General features: G+C 41.8%; 1 long non-coding RNA gene across 1 annotated transcript in view; it reads left to right on the top strand.

The window, feature by feature from the left end:
• Window positions 1–1630: 1630 nt before the first annotated feature.
• The window catches only part of LOC122701029, an 80572-nt gene continuing 74682 nt past the window's right edge, over window positions 1631–7520 (top strand). Inside the window, exons 1-2 of the long non-coding RNA XR_006342900.1 lie at window positions 1631–1801; window positions 6534–6594. This is a non-coding gene — a long non-coding RNA (uncharacterized LOC122701029). The remainder of the gene's footprint in view (window positions 1802–6533; window positions 6595–7520) is intronic.

Genomic DNA, 7520 nt, shown 5'->3' with positions numbered 1-7520 from the left:
ATTTCTCCTGTCCTATTTTACTTCCCTTGCTCTTTCACTCCTGTTTTCAAGATTATCCCTCAGTAAACAATCTGCATACAATGCATTCAAATCTTTATCTTAAGCTCTGCATGGAAAAGGTCCATATTAAGACATAAAATCCCAACACGCAGGTGATTGATAGTCTTAAGCTAGTTAAAACTGAGTCAAGGAAAATGGGTAGATCAGGATACATGGGTGTTTCACTTGGAGAGATTGAGATAGAGATCATCAGTGGAATCTCCTTTCAGACCAATTAACATGATACAGGCAGGCAGGGTAGCACCCACTACAGTTCCTAGGAAAAAAATCTTTAAGTAAACTCATCCTTCTAAGAGATATTCAGTGGCTACATATTTCTATAATAGGAGCAGAAATATTATGTTTTAAACACATTAAAAGAAAAATTACAATGCATCTTTCTTCTCAATAAACAGTTTTAAGTCCTAACTGGAGTGCTGAAAAGACTTAGAGACATATGGGCCACTTTCACTGAGTCTGAATCAATGAGACTGACATAATGGCCTCATTCTTCTTTAGTTGGTTTATGACAGCTGCTTGTGTTAGAATGTCAATGAAAGCCTGCGACAGCAATATAAAAGCTATCATATTGATTGTGACATAAGCTTTGAGCTGATTAGAACAAAAGTACACAGTGCAAAGTATAATTTTTATCACTTTATAGTCATTATAAAAAGACCACAGTGATTATCACTAGCAAAGCTGTTTACATCATGGTGCGTGAAACTGACACGTATATAACCCAAAGCGAGGCAAACAATAGGAGTTAAGGATAGAGCAAATACACCTGCTCTGAATTAAGAGCATAATAAAATGATAGGGTCCTTTCTGAAAAGGGGTCTATACACTCTGTATCCCTATATTTGAAGTTCTTAACGAACATGATTATACTTGAGTTTTAAGTCACCAGTGGTGAGCTAAAGAATTTCATTTTAAATCCAGGTACTGGCTTCCCTCTTTTAGCTGTAGTAATGTCACTTTAGATACGCCTTGTGCATTTCAGATTACCTATGACTCTGAGTAAGCCCCATGCCAACTTTTACAAAAACAGTCACCCTAAAAATGATAAACAGTTCTTTTAATATTCCAGGTTTATGGGAACCTTATCAGAGCAAAATTAAGGAGAGCCTAAATAATTTGAGTCATGTAATCTCTCCTAGCATAAACCAGAAACTGAACTTGTCCAAAAGCTGTTGAAGCCTCTTGAAGTAAATTAGCAGAAGAGGAGATGCTCTCTGAATGTGATGGGGGAAATCTGGTCAGTGTCATGAGGTTGTCATTCCTCTTAAAAATTGCTGGGGAGCTATGTTCAACCTCTGTATTCGGGGGCTGTTTGAGAATTTATCGGAGTGTTTTTTAAGAAATGGGGATGTTTGAGGTAGTGAGGTAGACAGAAAATTGCTAGGTGACAAATGACCGGAGAATTGTTAAATGTTGTGGCTCAGTTCACTTTAGGTGTCTCCGCTATAAATAAATGGCATTTCTGTGGAGCATGTCTCTTAAATGCGCAGAACTATTTGTCTCACAGGATAGGATAGACATTCCTCACAAACACTGCTGGTATGTCAGTCCTTCTGGGAGCGTGGGAGGATTTTGCCCCATTAAAGTTAGACAAACATCTAACATCCTCTGACCAAGAAAATGAGAGAAAAGTAAGTGGTGTCACCTGTGACCTAAAGCATAGAAGAAAGGGCCTGAGCACCATTCTTTCTTCTCTTCTTTGCCCTGCTAAAGCTGGAAGGCTCTTTTGCAAGAGCAGCAGGTAGGAAGCTAGAGCCTTTATCTACCTTAGTCTCTGACTGACTGCCATAAACCAAGTTCTCCCCTTGACGCACGTGGGTCATGTGCTGTGTGTGGGAAACAGACCTTTGCTGTGTTGTCACAGAAAGGTTAGTGTTTTTTGTTAAACTAGCATATCCTGACTAATACATAGGATCTGTTTTAAAAGGCACTGTTTATGCGAACCAGCTGCCTGGGATTGAAATTAGCTTTGATATATAGAATATAAGAGTATGATATTTAATCAACTATAACTCTACCTTTATAATCTTGTGTTTAACCTCCAGGCTTATGGCAAGATAATACCCCAGGATAACAAAATCTAAGTTAGTGGATCTTCAGTGATAGGAATATAACTCGTGTTATTTGAATTGAGTTGTATTAGAAAACAAGAGTGCAAGGAAAAAGGATTTTGGCCAAACACCATCTTATACCACAGAGAAAAAAAAGTGAGGGAGAAAGACAAAATCATGATGAGATAAAAGAAAGGCATCATAAGCAGTAGGAGTGATACATCCATAGCCATAATGGAAGCAGGTTCAGACCAGAAACCTGGGCATATACTGATTGAGCCAGCCCAAAGTTTGAGGAAAGATAAAGCTGGTAGTACAGGTTTCAAAAAGTGGCTCAGTTGGTAAAGAATCCAGCTGCAATGCAGGAGACTTGGGTTCGATCCCTGGTTCCGGAAGATCCCCTGGAGAAGGAAATAGCTTCCCACTCCAGTATTCTTGCCTGGAGAATTCCATGGATATCTATTCCATGGATAGAAGAGTCTGGCAGTCTATAGTCCATGCGGTCACAAAGAGTTGGACATAACTGAGCGACTAACACACACGCATACACACACACCCACACCCAGGTTTCAAAAGGGTTTTAACTGAAGCTGTGTGTATGTGATGTCCAAAGTTTTATCAAGTCCCATATTGGTTTTACAGACCTGATCGATTTTTTTTCTATCCAATTGGTTGACTAATGCTATTTATACAGATTGATTTTTTTTTCTCTCAGAGAGTTATATGTCATGTCTAATCAAATGCCTTGTCTCTCACAAGTTGGTGGTAATTATTTTTATGGTCAAAAAAGATTTTTTTCCTAATATCAAGTTTTTAAGATCAAGAATAATATAAGGGTTCTCAAAACTTTTGTATTTCCCCTTTTTGATGTTTATATTCCCTAAAGGACTGACATTCCATGAGGGCAGAAATGATGTTAGTCTCTTCACTATAGAATCCCCAGGACTTAGCATAATGCCTTAGTCACAGTAAGTGCTTATTATCTTCTCAACAAATATATGAATATGTATATCAAGCTTCTAAGCTCTTTTGGTATGGTCCTACTTTAACTTAATCTTCCCTGGTGGCCCAGTCTGTAAAGTGTCCGCCTACAATGCTGGAGATCTGGGTTCGATCCCTGCATTGGGAAGATCCCCTGGAGAAGGAAATGGCAACCCACTCCAGGATTCTTGCCTGGAGAATCCCATGGACGGAGGAGTCTGGTGGGCTATATTAGTCCATGGGGTCACAAATTGTTGGACACTACTGAGCAACTTCACTTTCTTTCTTTCACTATCTTTACTTTATCTTTCTGGTTTTATTTCTGTTAGGCTCCCTCACACATACTGTGGCCAAACAGATCTGCGTATAAACTTCATCCCATCTTTGTTCTTTGATTTACTCTCTTTCCTCACAATGTCCCCACCTCTCTGTCTACTGCTAATAGATGCCTTTCACAGCTAAGAACTTTTCATATATGTTGCCATTCTCTAAAATAAAATAAACAAAACTATGAAGTAGGTTCTATTCCTAGTAATAACACCATCATACAGAAGAGGAAAATAAGGCTTAGGAAAGTAAGGTATCTCAGTTTTCTGAGCCCCATAGGCCCCCAAGTGCAGGGCGGCTAAGCTTTGTCTCCTCACAGAACCACTGCCTCTAACTGCCTTGCTTACTGCTAACTCCTGCTGTTCTTCCTTCAAGCCTCACTCAAACACCACTCCCTCCATAAATCTTTTTTATTATGTTGATCTTCACCGATATCAATCTCTCTTCTGTTCCAAACACCTGTTACCCTTAAACTCAGCACCAGGCTGTTCACCCTCACTGGTTCCATATATATTTCATGTGTACTAACTTAACGTTTCCAATGAGACTTTGAAGCCTCCAACTGGAATTGAGCACTATCGTATATTCCAGGATCTAGCACAGTAGAGATGATCAAAGAAAACTTTCCAGGAAGCAAGTTGAGAAAAAAAATAAAATAATGCTAGAGTTGCCCTAGTTAACTTGGAATTCTCATTTGTAACTTTTTCTCAAAGCTCACATCAAAGATCTAACCTTTTCTTTTGACATTCTTTATTAATTTATTTTTTAATTTCTGCCACTCTGAAACTTAAAACCATATCTTTAGCTTCGGAATTGTTAAAAGTAGTTTGGATAAAACAAGCTGCCTTTTCAAGATGAGGCAAAAACGGTTATTTCCAGTCATTAAAAATGTTTAGGAACAAAGGAATCAGCTGACAACTTGTGCCTGGTGCCATCAGAGAAGCCGGAGATTGGGATGTTTAGTTTTACACATTGGGAAGGAAGAAGCAAGGATTAGCCCCCGAGGTTGACACCTCGGATGAGCTCAGTGGTTTTGCATTATATCACATGAACATAATGTCTTTCTTCATGCCCCCTTAGAACTAGGCAGAGGCACAAAAGAAAGCCCCAAGCCAGAGCTCTGAACATAAACTGGATCTAAGCCTTAGTAACTGAATCTGATCATATAAACAACTCAGAACAAGTGAAGAAGTGCCAAACTGCCCTTGTGAGTTTCCTTATAAGTTAAAAATAAACTCAAACACTTATGTATTCAGATTATAGAAAGGTAATGAAATTGAAGATAATTTAAGTAAATGATTCATGATTCCAAAATACATAAAACTACTACAAAATTAAGTTTATTTTTGTGCAAAAGGAAAAACAAAATAAATGGAGCCCTTGGTTAGGTTTGATATTCTTTAAACAAATTGCAAAATATTTTCCCATGTCAGCTTAAATCATAGATTCAGATTTAGACCGAATTGGGGATAAGGGATAGTTATTATTGGATGGCTTTTCTGTGGACTATGTAAAACAAAGTCACAGTTTAAGTTAATTCTCAATGTAAAGGTGTCCACTATAACTACGGATACTAAGGCTGAGGCCTCAAGTAATTCACAAGTTAAGTCATAGTATCAGAGTGGTAAAGAATCCATCTGCCAATACAGGAGACAAAAGAGGCTAGGATTCGATCCCTGGGTCAGGAAGATCCCCTGGACGATAAAACGGCAACCCGCTCTAGTATTCTTGCCTGGAGAATTCCATGGACAGAGGAGCCTGGCGGGCTACAGTCCATGGATTCACAGAGTCGGATTGACTGAGCACACACATACAACACACACTTAATTCTCTTATATATATGCATGTTTTTAATGGGAAACTAATATTTTTTTATTATGAGTTGATTTCAAGATTGAAAGAAAGTGAAGTTGCTCAGTTGTGTCCAACTTTTCAAGACAGAGACTCGCTTAAAGATCACAGAGTTCGTATTGAGGACATAAATGGGAATTGTGAGACCAGGCCAGATGCCCATTTTGGAAAGTATCATCTTGCTAACAGCACTGCAAAGATCATGCCGTGGGAGAGTGGCAGAGGTTCTCATACTGTACCTTATGGTCACTTGCTAACTTCCCAGTGCTTTCTGGGGATCATTAGACTTTTGTCATTATTTCTGCAAAGTACAATACCTATTATTCCCGCCACTCTTTTGATTCACAAGCTATCAGGATGGGGATGGTTGCTTACCCTGAGGGACTTCTCTGTAAGATCTTTCCCAGTCTTACCTCCCCCACCACCCTTCTGCCCCTTTGCCCTTTCTCTGACCCATTGTTGAGATTCAGACAACCTTGCAGCTAGCTGCTTGTGTTGGGAGAATTTCCTCACATGTCCCCTGCATGTGCCGCTCTCAATCATTATGACTCTCAGGCTCTGTGGTCTTTACAGCTTTATGTTTTACTAATTTAGCAGTTTCATGACTCTTGCTCATTCTGTTTTCCCTTCTAAATCTAGACCTCCTCAAGCTTTCTTTGTGTAAAATTACTGAAATGGAAGGCTTATGGTGTAGTTCAGAATCCCTGGTAATAAGTCTAGGTGAAGTTACATGTGTAAGAGATTAATTGAAGGAAATGCCCGTGAAGGATAGAAGAGGAGATGGAGCAGAACTTCAGACCGGGATGCAGGTCTGAAACCAGACAGCAGAGAGGGGAGGAAGGAGGATTTGGAGCCTCACGTTGCAGTGCACGTGGAAAGAAGTCACACTCAGGTCGGATCAAAAGTGGCCCAAAGGAGTTTCCCATAGGTAGGAATGGTCCGAGTCCGTCATCCCTACTGTGCTCCACCACGGGCCAGCGGGTGTCCAAGAAGAGCACTGTCTCCGTGTGAGTGCTGTGACGGAGCCCACTGGGTCGCCGCTGGGGTTATCACTATCTACAATCAGAGCAGATTTTCTCTGGAAGGGAGGTCAGAGTAACTCACCTTCCATAATTCCCGCTTTGGGCTGCACAGACTCTTTTCTCCACCTGTGTTTGGGGCCCAGCCTCTCCCCAGTTCCTCCTCTTTCTGTAGGATAAATTAGAAGATGGTGGTTAGGGGGATGGAAAACAGTTGTATTATTTCATTTGTTCTCTGCAACAGGGGCTTGTGGTCTCCCTCCTCTACTGTTGGACTAAAACGCACCTCGTTCACCGTCTTCTCGGTAAGTCTTTGTCATTAACCTGAGGGGTCCGAGCCCTGCTAGTCATCCCTTTATCAGGTCAGGTCGGGGTTGCTGAAAGTGCGCACTCACAGCGGGGTGAGGGTGTATCCAGAGAGACCCAAATAGGTCACCTGGCTTCCCCATGTCCGCCCCCCCGCCCCCCGCTCCATCCCCATCAGCTCAGAATGGCACCACATCCTCCTGCTGACCAAGGTCAGACTTCTGCGTTGTCATGTGGGTTTCCACGTCTGTGGGTCATGTACTCCCTCCGAGACTAGACCAGTGGTCCTGATTGAGCATCCCTGGGTGGGTAAAGCAAACTCATACCTGAAATCAGTATTTTTCTCTGTAAGGACAAGCTGCCAGTCATTTCAAGATAAAAGAGACCCAAGGTAGTCAGACCACCTGAAGGAGTTGCTGGTCTCCTGGAGGAACAGAGCTACATTGGAGACTCAGTGCCGAGAGCAAGCTGGACATTCAGAGATGACAGTAGAAGTGTGGGCCCGGAGAGGTGTCAGTCCGTGTCAGGTCCTTATGTAGCTTCCGATGCTGACACCTTGGCGTCCCTGAATTTTTACAGAACTTGTCTCTCACCCTCTTGACTACAAGGCCTCCGAGGCTCTAGCCATCTCCTGCTCACCCTGCCTGAAGCCAATAGATCAATGTGATTTTCTGCGGAGTGTCTAGACAGCCCATATCTCCTTGAATAGTACTAGGACAGAAGGCAGGAGTGAAAGTGAAAGTCGCTCAGTCGTATCCAACTCTCTGCGACCCCATGGACTGTACAGTCCATGGAATTCTCCAGGCCACAATACTGGATTGGGTAGCCTTTCCCTTCTCCAGGGGATCTTCCCAACCCAGGGATTGAACCCAGGTCTCCCACATTGCAGGTGGATTATTTACCAGCTGAGCCACAAGGGATGCCC

Source organism: Cervus elaphus, chromosome 9 (genome assembly GCF_910594005.1).
Source record: "Cervus elaphus chromosome 9, mCerEla1.1, whole genome shotgun sequence".
NCBI classification, from domain to species: Eukaryota; Metazoa; Chordata; class Mammalia; order Artiodactyla; family Cervidae; genus Cervus; species Cervus elaphus.
Note: the sequence above shows the minus strand (reverse complement) of the source record. Positions and strands in the feature narration are given on the sequence as shown.